This window comes from Amblyomma maculatum, chromosome 1 (assembly GCF_055883805.1).
Source record: "Amblyomma maculatum isolate TAMU_Amacu chromosome 1, ASM5588380v1, whole genome shotgun sequence".
In the NCBI taxonomy this organism is placed as follows: Eukaryota; Metazoa; Arthropoda; class Arachnida; order Ixodida; family Ixodidae; genus Amblyomma; species Amblyomma maculatum.
Genome location: NC_139344.1, coordinates 377,839,423 through 377,855,459, shown reverse-complemented (window position 1 = coordinate 377,855,459; position 16,037 = coordinate 377,839,423). Strand labels below are relative to the sequence as shown.

At 46.0% G+C, this 16,037-nt stretch overlaps 1 long non-coding RNA gene across 1 annotated transcript in view; it reads right to left on the bottom strand.

Moving 5' to 3' along the window:
* Window positions 1-12,969: 12,969 nt before the first annotated feature.
* The window catches only part of LOC146208331 (uncharacterized), a 131,817-nt gene continuing 128,749 nt past the window's right edge, over window positions 12,970-16,037 (bottom strand). The window contains exon 3 of the long non-coding RNA XR_014703372.1: window positions 12,970-13,090. This is a non-coding gene — a long non-coding RNA (uncharacterized LOC146208331). The remainder of the gene's footprint in view (window positions 13,091-16,037) is intronic.

Here is a 16,037-nt window from a genome sequence, read left to right as displayed (position 1 = left end):
TATTTCAGTGCCGGCTCGCTGCCAAACAAACTAACGTCAAAGGCTAGCAATACAGTGAACCCTCTTGCTTCCCGTCAAATGATTTAAACGCACTGTCTAAGTAAGGGCTCCCCAGAAGATGAAACTGCAGCGTCAACGACAAAGTTGATGTCATGTCTGCAACCTAGTGCCTGCGTTACAAAACAGTGATCATGCCTCCAACTTCACGTCACACAGACTCATAAAATCCCGTACTACCAACTGTGCGTTTGCGCAACCTAATGCTTTCCTGAAACAATCCCTCTCTCTTCTACTCTCCTCCACGTGACATTCAACAATTGAAGAAATGAAGCTCCCTTCTTTTCCCACAGCCCCCTCGTACGCTACACTTTTGTGGCCCTGATATATATCTCATTACCCGAACCTTGCTGTATCAGGTTTCACGGTCAAATAGACAATAATTAAAAGCGGCGCTTGATTACTAGGACAGGAGGGCCCCTAGCGCGCACATAGAGATTTTCTTTCCTTTTTCCGGCCTGCCTTACGCTCACTCAAGCCGCGATTACCCATACTCCATCCATCTACCGCAGGGCTAGTCTGGGAGTATAGCCCTCGTCTCTCGCATTATCCCAGCCGGCTCCCTCGGGAGTGGGAGCATCCCTCTCTAATCCACATGAACCCTTCTATTCTCTTCTAATCCGCATGAAACTTGGCCAAAAGAGGTTTCTCTTGTTAAGCCTAGAAGAGCAGGCTTTGTTGGCTCCATTATCGATACGAGTTATCAGTAGTCGGCATTGCGGGCCTCAGGTTTCATGCACAGTAACTAGGGAAGTATTTGTCGAACTGCCTGAATAAACACAGCCTGCTAAATACATTGTGGTGGTAAGCGCTCTCTCATGATGCCAGTTCTTCAATTTTCGCGCTGTTCCTGAATACGGTACAGGTACAGATGGGTTCAGAATCTTCGTAAGCATAATGGACATGCCAGCTCGGTCAGTAAGGTTCGGCTGCCTACCAGAAGTCATTTCCGGTTTAGGGTCGATCCCCACCCGCGTACATATATTCGCACCGCAAAACACGAGATAAAGCTTTCATTCACATTATTGCCAGTGCATATATTCGGCCTGATCTCATCCCGGTCTGTAGTGTATGGAAAAGGCACAAGCATCTTCTTGAAATCTTTCGTTATTACCACTGCATCTAACCCACCAAATCAGTGGGTAGGGGCTTGTAGTATGTACATAATTGGGTCCGTAGCTCATGCGAACATATTGCGCCCAGGCTGAGGGGTAACGCGCAAGAGACATTACTTGTAAACGCCACCGGGTAATAATCTGACTAGAATTTGATTCGTTTACTTCGTTCTTTAGCAAACTTGCGTAGCTTCGGCAAAAGTTATTCACGTTTCCTCTATTTCGTATTAGTGGAGAGTAAGTCAGCAATGTCTTCTATTCGGTATTGTTGTCTTTGCGACTGAAGTTCTTCATTCATTTACTGGTCCAGGTGCAAGCTCTCCTAAAGCAGAAAATCACTACAGACACTCAACCAGATATTTAACTTAAAAAAAAATATGATTTGAAGGTAAGCTTACAAAAAAGGAGTGATAAACAACGTGAACATTTTCTTCCCTTATATATTAAGTATTTCGCGCAGATCAAGGGTTTAACTATATTTTTAAATTACTTCATTTTGTCTTTGCAAACAGTTTAGCGTAGGAGAAAAATTAAGTACCTTTCCCTAGAATTGGAAGCAAAAATAAATGTATCGCAGCAGAACAGCTTACCACTTTGTTTACTCAGCATTCTATTTACAACCTAACTTTTTGCAGGACACTATATTACCACTTATATATGTTTGTTTGTTTGTTTTGTGCCTAAGCAATATCAGCTGTTTGACTCAGGATGGTCATGCACAGCTGTTATTGTAACACGTTTATTTTTTTATGAAAATCGACAATAAAACAAAAGTAGTAGGGAATATCTCCCAGGCCTAATTCAGAACAGGTGGAACAGCATATTTTTTATGCAGTAAGTGTTTGGAAAGTATTTAATAATACGGGAACAATATGCTCCGTCTTTAAGGTATGACACGATAGCGGAGGGCATCACCCCACATGTAAAGTATCACTTTAACAAACTCATGTGGACGTGCCTGTGTGGGCTTAATTGATAACGTACAGCATTTATCAGAAGTGTACAGCCCAGAGGGTTTGCTTTTAAACCGTATGATATGACTTCTGTAATAATTGTAGAAGGTCTAGTCATTGGAGCGGGTATAGGACGACAAATCTTCTTGCCTTCAGCAAGTATGCAACCTGGGAATGCATTACGAGCCACATAGAAGTAGACCTCCTGGGCTGTAAACTTTTATAAAGGTTGTACATACAATGGTCCTGGTAGGCATATTGTGATACTTTTGGGACGGAAGTGTGTTGCATAAGTTTCCTCCCATAGCCAGTCCCATGTCTGGCGAGGGCCCGCAAACCCAAGCCTCTGGGTAGCTCGAGCGGGACTACAACACGGGTGAGCAGACACCCGAGAGCCCTCCGCGGAAGCAGAGAGGACTCAGCTGCGACCTGACGAAGAGGGACAGGTCAGCCTGGTGGAATTATTTGTCATCGGGCAAACTAAGACAGTTATTTTGATGATGAGTGGATTGACTTTTGGTTGGTCCCTGGGAGGGTCTGCGTCCTCCTGTAACCGAGAGGGGTGCAACCATTGGCGATGAAGCCCGGAGGAATAAGGCTGGGAGCAATGGCGTGCTCCTGTAATCGAGAAAGGCCACGCCGGTGAATGCTCAGACGGCCGACTGGAACCTCGGAGCCTTGTGCACTCTGAGAAAGTCTATCCCGTCAAGGTGGGGTAGATTCTAGGGCTTATGAACCGCTACGGTGGAGCCCATCGAAAATGACAGCCTTAACCGATGATGTACCCTGTCAAGTAACGGGACTAGGGATAAGGCTGGGGAGCTCCGGACTTCCTATGATCCAAGAATGGAAGCCGCTGGAGTTGGAGATGACCACTCCTTGTAGCGGCAAATAAGAGTCTGTTCACCCGCCGGTGCAGTCCATGGATGAGCTGTGCCGCCGCAGGACGACACAGGGGAATCTCCGCTGACTAAAGTCATCAGGGGTAGGGGCAACCCTGTATAACCCAGCCCACGAGGAGGCTTGGGGGCGCTGTCTTCACTTCTCCGGCGAAAGCCAGGAACATCCTGGGAAACGCTGAGGCCTGCGGGCATCCCAGTAAGCTAAGCGAGTGAAAACGAAGCGAAAGCGCAACTGGTGCAAGCACCTTTTGAGAGTCTGTCAGTAGTACCGCTGTGAGACCATAGGGGGGGGGGGGGGGGGGGGGCATGAAGCCTCCACTCGTGCTTCCGGTACGTAGGCGGTAGGTCCTAAAGAGTTTGCAATGGGGCCGGCGACCAAACCAAGACGCTTACCAAAGCTTCGTAGAATCGGGCTCTCGCGTGGAGCCCAGCACGAAGAGTTACCGAAGTCGGGGGCGCGAAGGCGTCTGGCAGGGGCGCACGTCATGGAAGTGCACCACGGGTGTTGTGATCCCACCTGCCCGAGCATGTGGGTGCGACCCACAACACGACCAACGCGGTGGCCGTAGTTGACAAGTGCGCCACGCGCGGTGGGAGAACTGTCGGGATTCGTAACGCAGCTCGACGATGACCAGACGTAAACTGGTACAAGAGCTGTCCCCGGTGTGGGTGTCCGCCATTTTGCGGGACGTAGATCTTGGGAAGTGACTCGGCTTGGGTAATTCCATGTAAGGTCGGGGGATACTGTTTGGCGAGCTACGCTCCTCTTAGGGGTCATGGCCCAAATAGTTGCGCCGATGTGGCAGTGATCCGTTACGCCATCGGACAACAATACGTCTGCCTCCCGCAGCAATAGCCTAATATGTGGCCCCATTTCCCAAGCATTTCACCCCAGAAGAGCCGAGCACCAGGCCGGGGGAAAGCTTGTACCCATTGAAAAACCGGTAGGTAACCGAAGGCACCAGGTATCGAACCAGGTACCTCCCAAATGCGAGGCGGATGCTCTACCATAGGGCCACCGATTCGGTCCTATGACCCCTTTCCCAAGCATTTCCCCGCAATGAGCCGAGCACCAGGCCGGGGGAAATCTTGTACCCATTGAAAACCCGGTGGGTACCCGGCCGCACCAGTGTGAGCAATAGTGTGGGCGCCATTACAGGTCTTCTCACTTTTGCAAGTTAGTTTCGCTGTTGTCTTCCGAGCGCGGTTGGTGCTTGGCGTGTTGTTGAAACTGCTTTCGGGACCGCGTCATGTCTTGCTGTGCACATTTTCGTGCCGTAGACATCGAACTTTTGTTTTCATTGTTCCCTGCCATTTAGTCAGCTTCATGCGAAACATGATCAGAAGCCGGACAATAGGACGGAGTTCAAGCTGTCGCAAAAGGGTGAGCAAAATTTACGAGATGTTCAAGCGCTTTGAGATTGAATATATGCAGAAAAGAAATGTTGCGCACCAAAGGAAAGTTTCTAGATAATTAGACAAGCCCACTGATGAGAACGGATCTAAGTTAACGGTCGCATAATAATACAATGATGTGAGCGGTACGGACAGCGTCATCGATAAACTCAAAGCTTTAACGTTACTCAATGAGACAGACTGTACGCATCAGTGGCTCGAGTGCGGAAATAGCAAGAATGTGTTGCCAAAATACATTTTTTTTTTTGTAAACGACGAGTGCATCGAGGGCTTTCTCATTCGGCAATCTATTCTGATGTAGCAGATTTGGGCCTCAGCGGTGGTAATCACATTTCAATAGGGCCGAACTGGGAAATGACTTGCGTGATGTCCAAGTTCAGCGTCGGGTAAAAAACAAAAACAAGGTTGACTAAGTAACTGCAGCCCTCATAGCCAATATGGCACTTCGCGTGCGCGCATATTTGTGTATGTATGTTTGTCTTCTCTGTGTGTGTGCGTGTGTGTGTCTTTGAGTGCGTGTGCTTTTCGTATGCATGTGTGTGAGTGTGCGCGACTGCATACATGTGCCTGTGCGTGCGTGTGTGTGTGCGTGCGCGCGTGTGCGTGTGTGTGTGTGTGTGTGTGTGTGTGTGTGTGTGTGTGTGTGTGTGTGTGTGTGTGTGTGTGTGTGTGTGTGTGTGTGTGTGTGTGTGTGTGTGTGTGTGTGTGTGTGTGTGTGTGTGTGTGTGTGTGTGTGTGTGTGTGTGTGTGTGTGTGTGTGTGTGTGTGTGTGTGTGTGTGTGTGTGTGTGTGTGTGTGTGTGTGTGTGTGTGTGTGTGTGTGTGTGTGTGTGTGTGTGTGTGTGTGTGTGTGTGTGTGTGTTCGCGCATTAAAACGCTCTTTCTGTTCATTTAAACTATGCCTTCTGCAACTGGTGTAATGAAACCTTTCCACTCTGTTGCAAGTTTGCTTCACCTTTACAACTACCATATAGCAAAGAAGCACGCTTTACAGGCGCCTACTGTTGGGTGACTGCTGTCTAGTCGCTGTCTAGACTGTACGCATGAGTGGTTCGAGTGCGGAAATGGCAAGAACGTGTTGCCAAAATACATATTTCTTTTTTTTTTGTAAACGACGAGTGCATCGAGGGCTTTCGCATTCGGCAATCTATTCCGATATAGCAGATTTGGACCTCAGCGGTGGTAACCACATTTCAATAGGGCCGAACTGGGAAACGACTTGCGTGATGTCCAAGTTCAGCGTCGATTAAAAAACAAAACCAAGGTTGACTAAGCAACTTCACAGTCATCCACCTACAGCCCTCATAGCCCATATGGCACTTGGCGTGTGCGCTTATTTGTGTATGTATGTTTGTCCATTCTGTGTGTGTGCGTGTGTGTGTCTTTGAGTGCGTGTGCTTTTCGTATGCATGTGTGTGTGAGTGTGCGCGACTGCATACAAGTGTGTGTGTGTGTGTGTGTGTGTGTGTGTGTGTGTGTGTGTGTGTGTGTGTGTGTGTGTGTGTGTGTGTGTGTGTGTGTGTGTGTGTGTGTGTGTGTGTGTGTGTGTGTGTGTGTGTGTGTGTGTGTGTGTGTGTGTGTGTGTGTGTGTGTGTGTGTGTGTGTGTGTGTGTGTGTGTGTGTGTGTGTGTGCGTGTGTGTGTGTGTGTTCGCGCATTCAAACGCTCTTTCTGTTCATTTATACTATGTATTTTGCAACTGGTGTAATAAAACCTTTCCAGTCTGTTGCAAGTTTGCTTCACCTTTATGACTACTGTATAGCAAAGAAGCACGCTTTACAGGCGCTACTGTTGGGTGACTAACGCTGTCTAGTCGCACTGTGCGACACGCGATTTCAGCTTTGCTTTCCCAGGCACGTGTAGCTTTCTTCCGGTAGAACATCAGCTTTCGCCAGACAGAAGAATGTGACAACTATATCGTCTTTTACTGCCTGAACATGTCGTCGAATCACTCAAACTTAGCAGCTCAGCTCTTAGAGTGAAGCAAGCCAAACCTAATTACTTCAGCTCAATGCATCATACTATTATCGCACGACTGGGCCATTGTGCCTTACCGCAAATCATGTACATATTTATAACGGCCACCCTGAAATACATGTGGGCGTTGCCAGACACCACTCCGGAGTATAGCCGCACATAGTGAAAGAAATATTCGCCAGTGAAATATATGCGTAAACGGAAAGGCTTAGATTTTGTCATAAACAAAGTGGACGATAAGTAGGATAGACAGAAGCTCGAATCAGAAGACAGGTAAAACCACAGGCAGGAATCAATCAGTAATGACTTGCAAAGATAAGTATTTTTCAGGCTTCGATAGACACGTCTCAAGAAATTACTAAGCTCATTGTGGTGATTCACGTCCTCACGAATCCATAAATCTACTTCCCAGATATCGTTGGGCACGTTGGTTATCGTGGTGTGTACGTCCACGACGAGGACACGAAACCTCGTCTCCCAGTGACCGAATGAACTGTCATAATCGAAAAAAAAAACGATTTCTTTTTCTTTTTTTTTTTGCGGTCTGCTATTTGAATGTCCTTCCTTTTGCTTGGGCGTATGCCAATTTAAATGTGTTCAGCGCCTCTGTGATAAATTACCAAGAATTAATGTTGCTGATGAGCAGTAAAAATAAGGCTTGTAATATTCTTCAAGAACATGGCTGTTAGTGCCACATTCTTAATCGCTTGGTAACGGCTCTAACAAAGGCAGCAGAGGAAATTCTTGAAAAGATGCAGGAATGTTCGACGTGCTTGACGTGCTAGGTACAAAGCTGACGAAAGCTTTTATTGAGCCGATGGAGTACAAGGCCATAAAGAGAAGAGTTGTTGGAGGTTTTTATTTGCTTGGGGCACAAAATGATATGTTATGATAGATAAAGTGTGTGGTAAAATAAATTAAGAAAAATTAGCTGATGTATTTAAGTGCAGGAGCGAACGATGAAGCGGTTTCAGCATCCGAGCAGCATATGACGACGAATTGTGAGTGGAGAAACCAAGTGCCACCATGTGTCAGATCGGCATCGGCTTCAGCATCTCGGAACTTGCAGATGGGTAATCCAAGGTGGGGATACATATCTCGAAACTGAGGTCAGTTTTGAGTCACTACAGGTGTAAGGGGAACCCCAACTCAAAGCATCCTAAGAGCAACCTCCTCTGCGCAGGTTAGATCGCGGGGGAGGCTCATTGTACGCGGAGGTATGAGAACACGTGTGCGGAATTGTTCTTCGCTTAGAAAGAACCCCAGTCGGGTAAAAACTCGCACGCACGAAAGGACAGGGGTATTTTAGGGGCAAACAGCAAAACGCTAAAACGAGGCAGAGTATCAATAGGAAATACAGCCAAGCTAGCCTGATGTGTCCGCGTAGCTTCGATCGGACATCAAAAATACATCAGTCAGCCAAAACAATTTTGTTTCCTTTTTTTAGAGATCACAACTATCGATTACGTCCACAGGAACATTGCCTTATTTGCGCCTTGCTTTGGGGAAAACTTTTCGTGTCTGCTAGAAAAGTTTGATCTCGTTCTTGAGAAGCAACAGCTTCGATGTTGTTTATGTAGTAACGGCTGTTTCGCTCACCTTGCGTATCGATGACTTCGATTATGCTTATAGCAATGGGAGAAAGGTTGCAGATGTTGACGTTCGAGAACAGCACCGGACATTTAAGCCTACGGGCTATAACCAAACAAAACTGCGCGCAGAATATTGTCTGCAAGATGCGTTCGTTTAGCGTAGCATAAAACATCGCGACAGCACTTGCAAAGCAGCGTGCAGCTCTGAGACATCTTTCGTTCAGTAATCAGCCTCAGCAAATCGATCAGACATTTGGAATTTTATCAGACTCGTTGCAGAAGATACGGAGACAGAAACTGGGGCGGTGGTATGGAGGGTTTAATTTTTCCTTGGTATTAGCTCTACGCATGCAACTTCTACCTCGTCCGTTAACATGGTATCGGATAATAAGATAGGAAAGTAGAAACAACACCAACTTCCCGCAGCAAAAATGTCCGAAATCTTGTCGTCACTTGCACAGCGGCAGCTACTGCCGTGATCAAATCCGCATTCTCGGGATTAGCTGCCGAAATATCTATCGAATTAGTAACTGTGGTAGGTGTAGAATTTAGAGGCATATCATTGTTCCATCGTAAGTCAATATATGACTTGGCATCAGAATTTTTTTTTTTAATTAGGGATGAACTTGCAGTTCACCATTTATTGCATCCGATGGCGTGCTACGGGGCGAAAAATTAGACAGCGTAAATAGTATCAGTTCATTGAAATAGAGGCCGACGTTAGAAATGCCGATTACACTAGTTAAAATGTTTTCCAAAAGCCTATACTTTGTGAGCTGGTGCTTTCGGCTGCAACTGTTTGAGATACCCCTAGAAAAAAGCTGTTGGCCATATTATTTGTGCTTGGCTTCGTTTAATTTAGTTCAATATATTTGTTAGTACCCAAAGCCCTAACCTTCTTTCAAGTGGCCGTTCGTTGTACAAAATACCTTACCGCACAAAAGCAAACTTTACCAGAGCTCCATGCAAACGAAAACTAATTATCTATTATTTTTATCAGATGAAGTAGCATTTCAAAGTTTACGATGCTTCTTCTGCGCCCCTGTTTTGTCCTTTCACTGTCGTAATCTTTTGCACTAAATATTCAGTTTGTATTTCCGTGTCTTGGTGTAAAAAACTGGGTTCAACGCTCTTGTCAACACTTTTGATTGCATCTTGTTTCGCAATGATTATTTAGTTATTCTGCCTACGTCAGCTGTAAAGCTCTTTTTCTTCGCCTTGAGCTCTTACGACTAGACTCATCAGCGAAATGTCTGCACCACAGCAGCGACGCTACGCTTACGTCGTGGCTTTGGGAGGGGTACATACTAGTCCTTGAAAGAATAGCGGACATCTTCAGGCTACACCAAGTTTTTAAACGTAACCAATTACTGTGACAAGGTACGCATAAGTGTATGCGAAAACTATTGCCAGATAATTTGTGCAATTGAGATTAGATCGCGTTTTTTCAACAACCGTTACGCTTCTGCGTTTGCTATACCGCCACAATCCGCGACAGAAAGCACAATATAAAAACAATTTCACAAGCACACGCACATGAGCGCTGTTTCGTTCGCTATAGGAAAATGGTTCAATCCCTAAAATATTGCACATTGCCGATTAAGCTTCACAAACAAGCGACGTCAACTCTACGCCGATAGCTCTAATATTTCCACTCATGTTACTGTTTCCAGAGATCTCTTGAAAAGCCACAGGTTTACATCGAGAAGGTAGTACTGATACACATCACTCATACCTGCCATACCATTACGCGACTATGAACGCTTATCACCTGTCAAACACAGTGACGAGGACGGTGATCTTTAAATCCTGGTTCACGAAGACCGATCGGGTACCCAGATGGTCTCAGCCCAGCCAGATTCTCCAGGCAGTCAGGCGGAGAAGAGAAATCATGAACTAAAGGTCACGGGAGGAGAAAATTCTTATCGGCTTATTGTTGGAAGATGCTATACTGATCAAAGGTTTCTTTATTTAACCTGACCATGGTACAAATATGCCCTTCCAGTACTCCACATTATTCGCAAGGCGACCTCATTCGTACCGGAAACGCAGTGAAAGGTGGCAGCATGGAACTCATTCTGAACCCATTTTGCCGAGTTGACTGCTTATGGGTCACACTGACAACTTTCGGCGTAGAAAAACGCGAGGACAATCGGCACTCGCTCATTCGTCGCTCCGCTGGCTTCGGCGTTGATGGAAGGCACACCGTGTCCTTCTGCGCCCGACGTCGCGTATACCAGCCAGCAGCCAGCAGCAGTATTCGCAGAAATGGCACTGCCGTCTCGCGGGAACAAGAGAAAGAAAAAGAGGCTCGCAGGGGGAACGCGACGTGACCCGCTTTTTCTGGCTCGCTCAGCTTGGCGTCATCAATCATTTTGGCTTCAAGAACTGGAAAACAACGAATACAGCCGCCGCCCTCAGAGCAAGTGACGCCGAGAAAGTTTTCTTACTCGATCGCGATCGTCGTTTCTAGACGTAACGTTTTCAATGTCCCGATGCGTGTGTCTTCTTTCTCTTTTTTATTTTTTTGGGGGAAGGGGAGGTGGGGGGACGTGTTGACATCCCACTTGCGCTCAGAGGCATCAGAAGCATTAAGCTGAATTTTGGTGAGCACCAAATGATAGAATCAAAACGCGAGGAAACAAATAAATGAATAACAAAAAAAAAGTCTTGCTGACAACATCTGTAGACAAGACGCAACTTCGTAGGAGTTTGACTTTAGGGCACAACGATTTACATTAAACCAAATCTTCGCTGACTAACTTCGCACTGCCAACGCATTGTTCTAGTTGAAAAAATTTCATTCATCTTCAGTGCCAGGCAATGCTATCAAAAATAGTAATTACACTTCTCAGTGGAAACAACTTCACATAATTGATGAAAATACTTTAATAGGGAGATATTGGTAAGATTTAACGCTTTTAAACATAGATATGCAGAGCGAAATCTCTGTTGAATGATTTGAAATGACGCAAGTGGTCCAGGGAGCACATCATCCAAAGCAAATCTGCAGGACAAGACAAGAGATAAGCAGCTGTTATTATACCCTCTCCTAGTCACGTGGTATTACTGTGCAGTAGGCGGAAAACGCGGATAAAATCAACAATTGTTGCGAATGCAACACTAGGCCAGCCATCTCGGCTCGTCGCGTATGCTCGCATGCCCATATGCGGTAGCCGCAAATGGCAGGAGCTGCCAACTTTGGTCTCTCGTTTCACATGGGACGGTTGTGTCCAATTCAGGCTTCTAAGACCCTGGTATTCACGTTACCCCCCTAAGCCATTAAGGCACGTTCAAAGCGGGGCTCTATATGTGGAGTGGTAGCCTACGCTATCGCGTCATACCCTTAAAGGCGGAGCTTAAGTGTCCCTCATATGCAATAAACGCCTTTACCACCACCACCTAAAACGCCGGGGAAATATGATGCGTTCAATGTTATGTTCGATGCAACGCTCTGTCGCCCCCAGCCAAAGCTTATGCTCCACACTCGTATGCCGTAGCCACAAATGGCAGGCGCAACGAAACCCTCAGGAGACGGCGTGAACAGAAGAAACGGATGAAAAGCGCGCTGCAGATTTCGAGAAAAGAAGGAAGAGGGCTTTTGCCGGTTTAATTGTTGAGCCTGGAGACGTCGAAAGTGGTCGGCGCGCCGACTCTGCATAAACACTGGGCTAGCACGAGTTGGCCACTGGAGATTTTCAACGCCACTGTGTTCTCTATGCGACCGGCTGTGGCATAAAATTGTTCTAACAGTTCAGTGAACTTATGCATCTGACTCTTAGTTTGGCCACAAGCGTAGCTATGACCAGTTGCTTTCGCAATTCAAATAGGGTTAACCAGAGCTAAACCACAGCAACTTTTATACCCTCTCCAAACCACGCTGGACTACAGCGGCGGAGCCGAGCGAGCCCGCGCAGCTGCGAATCTTCCTAGCGATCTAATTTGGCAGCTGCGCGAAAAAAAAAACTGAACAAGGAGCTACAAGCCACACGCAATGAGGTGATGAGGTCGACAGTGATATGTAAAAAAGCGGGACGAATGGACTGTATAAACAAAAACGCCGCCTTCAAAACTATAAAAAAATTATCAATAAAATTGATGCTGGTGGCATTGATGCTACTGCAGGGCAGACTCGGCTAGATTGTGCACCCGTCATAAAGAGGAAAGCCTCACAGCCAATATAATTCGACCAAAAGAAGCATATGTGCGAAGAACAAGAACAAGGAGTCTCGACTCTTCGCGTCGCACCTGTATTATAGTGTACTAGATTAATCTAGTACACTGTATCTGTGGTCGACGTCACTCGTTATTAAAAAATGACCTTGGGAGATAGGATGTAGAAGATATTTTCTTGCTCCTAAATCCTCGAATTTTCAAAACACAAAAGCAGGAACTTGAAGCCTTTCCGGTTATTAAGTAGCAGCTTCGGTAGCCGCTTAACCTAAGATAAGCCTAAAAGTGAACATGAAATGAATGTACGCTTTTTGATTTTACGTTAACAATTAACAGAGTGGTTTCTCCAAACCACCAAAGCCAGCATTTGGTATTAGACATCATCCTTGTTGGGCAAATACCCTGTCGTTCAATAAAAAAAGTTCACATGTTTCAGCACTATTTACTTGCTTCAACACCTTGTATTTCTACCGTAAAATTTCGAGCGAGCACACTCACCCGTAAAAGATACCCTCCCACTATCCTTACTGCTAATTTATATTCCCCCGAACCCGACCGCTCTCACCCCATATCACGCAAAGCCCCAAGCAAAACTGACCAGCCCAATTCAGCTCATGAACCCATTCCCATCGAATCCCGCTTAACAACTCTGTTTGAGGCATAATTGGATTAGAAGTGCTTAGAGATCTGCGCTATGCCGACTGGAACGTGTGGCGGCGTGGTGGTTGTTGCTAGTGCGTGCGCTGCGCTTGAACTATTTACAACATCGAAAAATGGTACCTTGTCGGCGCGGACTCCCACAGATGCCCACATGCCCAAAGGCTGACGGAGGGTGTCGGATGATTACACCAATAGAGACATCCCGGGCCCGGCCGCTGAGAGGAGATGGCGACTCACAAGGTGGGACCTGTCGACGAAATGAAATAACACAACATTGCATCCTGCGAAAAAACAGCATGTCAGTCAGTTAGCTCCGGAGGCGTATAGCGAGGACACTCACTGGCGGCGCGCCCCATCTGTGTGCTCAAAAGAATGCAAGTCACTCTTCATTTCTGCATTATTCAACGAGATCCCTTAAACGCTTCATGTCCAAATCGTTTCGAGGATTGTCTAAGGTCTGTGAGCATTAATCAAGGCCGCCTTCTCTCTGTGTCGATCACACCGTTAGCGTTCATTCGCAGCCTTCACCCGCCGACTATGCCCTGTCCGCAACTAGCTTCAATCGGTATCACGCACGTAAGCACGTACAACAGGACACTGTCTATGACAAGGGTATTCACGGCGAGAGCTTGACCTGCTTTCTCCGAATCGACCATAGCGAAGATGCTGCTGCGCGCTGTGGTATAACGTCAGTTGCCGCACACTGTTCAACTGTGGTCCCCGGTTCTGAATTTACACTGCGTATGACTATTTGCCTCACGCTGTGCTTCTTACGCACTCCTCCTGGTGGTTAGAACCCGATGTGTCTCCGGATGGTCACCAGGGTAATAACCCCCGTCGCGCCAGTCCACTTTAAACCTTGCCTCGTGAATTTTTCCGGACAACGAGTCCAGCTGTTATAGTAAAACGGGAGAATTGCAAGTATCGATTGTTGAAAATATCGACTCCCGCGTTGATAGAGCTCCGGCAACCTGCATATGGCTGTTTAAACGATTTTGCGGGTTATATTTGCGAGATACGTCTCCTCCGCCCGCTGCCAAAAGTGGGCGACGATTGTCACCACCTTGCTGTCTAAAATTTCTTTGTGTTCTGCAGCTCTACTGGGCAAAAGAAAAAGTACTAAAATCCATGACTCTGAATAAAATAGTCATGCAAACTGCATCAATGACGCTATTGGGACCTAAAGACTTCATAAGAACGTAGCTTCTTTGGAGAGACGCACTGCCCACGTATATGGAAAAAAAACTAATGCCCCCTTTCCCCCCATCTACTTTTTTCATAACCAAAACGCAGCTTCGACTTATATTCACCAAACACAGGATTTAAATTTTACGCAAGGCCGCTGCCAGCTTTTCCCAAGAACAAAAAGAAGCATTACAACGAAACAGTGCCGACATCGCAAAACACGAATACATTGTCAACTCTTGCTTCTGTTTACTCGAGACGATGGCAGGAAAGAGTTGCTGGGGACTGCTTCAGATACGTCTGGCACTTCCAACAAAAGGTGGCAGAGCAAACATTCTGCTGCGGCTTCCTTACAGCAATGGAATTTACTGGCGGTGGCCAGAAGGCGCACAGCCTCGAAATGAGAGTCCGGAAATAAAAATAACATCGCAACGAACGACTGGGGAACTTAGTGAAACTAGAGTGTATTAGTTTCCAATAGTTAGCTTTTTCAGCCTTACTATCTCGCAAGACTTGTTCTACAGGATTCGTCAGTTAAATTCAGCTGTTCTAAAAGCCTGCTTTGTTTCGCGCCCCCTATAGCAATTAAAAGAAAATTCTAACCGGTTGCTTTAATAGCGGCCTTTCATTACAGGCACATTTATTATAAATAAACTGTAATAAAATCCGGTTGATGCTACTACTCTATTATATTCAACTCGATTCATTACTAGAACTTCAATGGCATCCAAACAGCTGCGTTGACTCAAGTGCTTTCAAAATGAGAAGTTAAGCCACTCAGAATCAAAGGGCTGTAGGAAGCCAACACTACCTTCGTTGTCTTCCGCGGGAGTGCGCTGCGTATTAGAAACATTCAAGGAGGCCGAATTTTTTGTTTTGTTCTAAAACATCCCTTTACGGCACGCTTCTTTTTTATATGCATCGCTTATTTCTTTCAGCTGATAGTGGAACGTATTGAAAGTGTGTATGTGGGGTGTTATCGAAAGCAGAAAACCCAAAAACACGTAACGAATCTGATATCGGTATTCGCACAACTTGAGACGCGACATAGTTGGCAGGGAGCTTTCCAAGATACAGAAATTCTTGATTCAATGTCACTGCAATATCAATTTAGAAGCAATAACATATTTTTCCTGATGCCACTCAGGGGACACTACACCTTCGCTGCATATAAACTCTAATTCGATGTTTATTTAGAATGTTTCCTCTTTTCTTGTAGCTCGAGCCAGCGTAACATTGTTTATGACGCCAGCATTCAAGACCTCATTTTCTGAAACGTTTCACAACAGCGTTGCCGGCATTGTCAGCGTTGGTGTTGTGAACGCAAAAATTGCAATGCTTCTGGGAGGTGGTGCCTCATTCTCAGGTTGCATGACCGAGTACCGATTAGACGGCGGGCTGTATGATGTTATGGAGCTATACACATGGCTGACATGATAGTAATTGCTAACTAGGCTATAGCTCCTTTGAGATGGAAGGGTGAGGAGGCAATCGAGCCATCCTAGACCTCTGAATGTCGATTCAGGCGTGCTTTTCCTATGGCACGGTTACAGGTACCTCTGTAGGGTTTGGACAAATACGAGTTTTTTCTATATATGTCAGATAACATTTCAAACAATGTAGTATCTGCCACTCAGTGCTAATCAGTACATGTAAGGTTACAAAGGCAAAAGAAAAGGCACCTATGCTTCTTATTTTAGTTGAGGAATTTCCTGTTCTGAGCCAGCTGATGCTCACTTATAAAGCCACTAAGTTTCTAACGATGGCAGCGTGCACTGGGCATACAAATAAGCGTGCAATCTAAGGAAATAAACTGTTCACACCTGAAGTCTATTGCATACACCCCTCAATCAAGATTCGTTTTCCATTAATCAGTACAGTGCAGTATTACTGACTCCGGGATCGGCCAATCAGTCTCACGTGCTTCAATGAGTACAAAGGAACGTCTAACAGTAAGACAAGTTCGCATTCTGCTATTTGCATTTTTTTAGATTCGTTGGAGCAATACA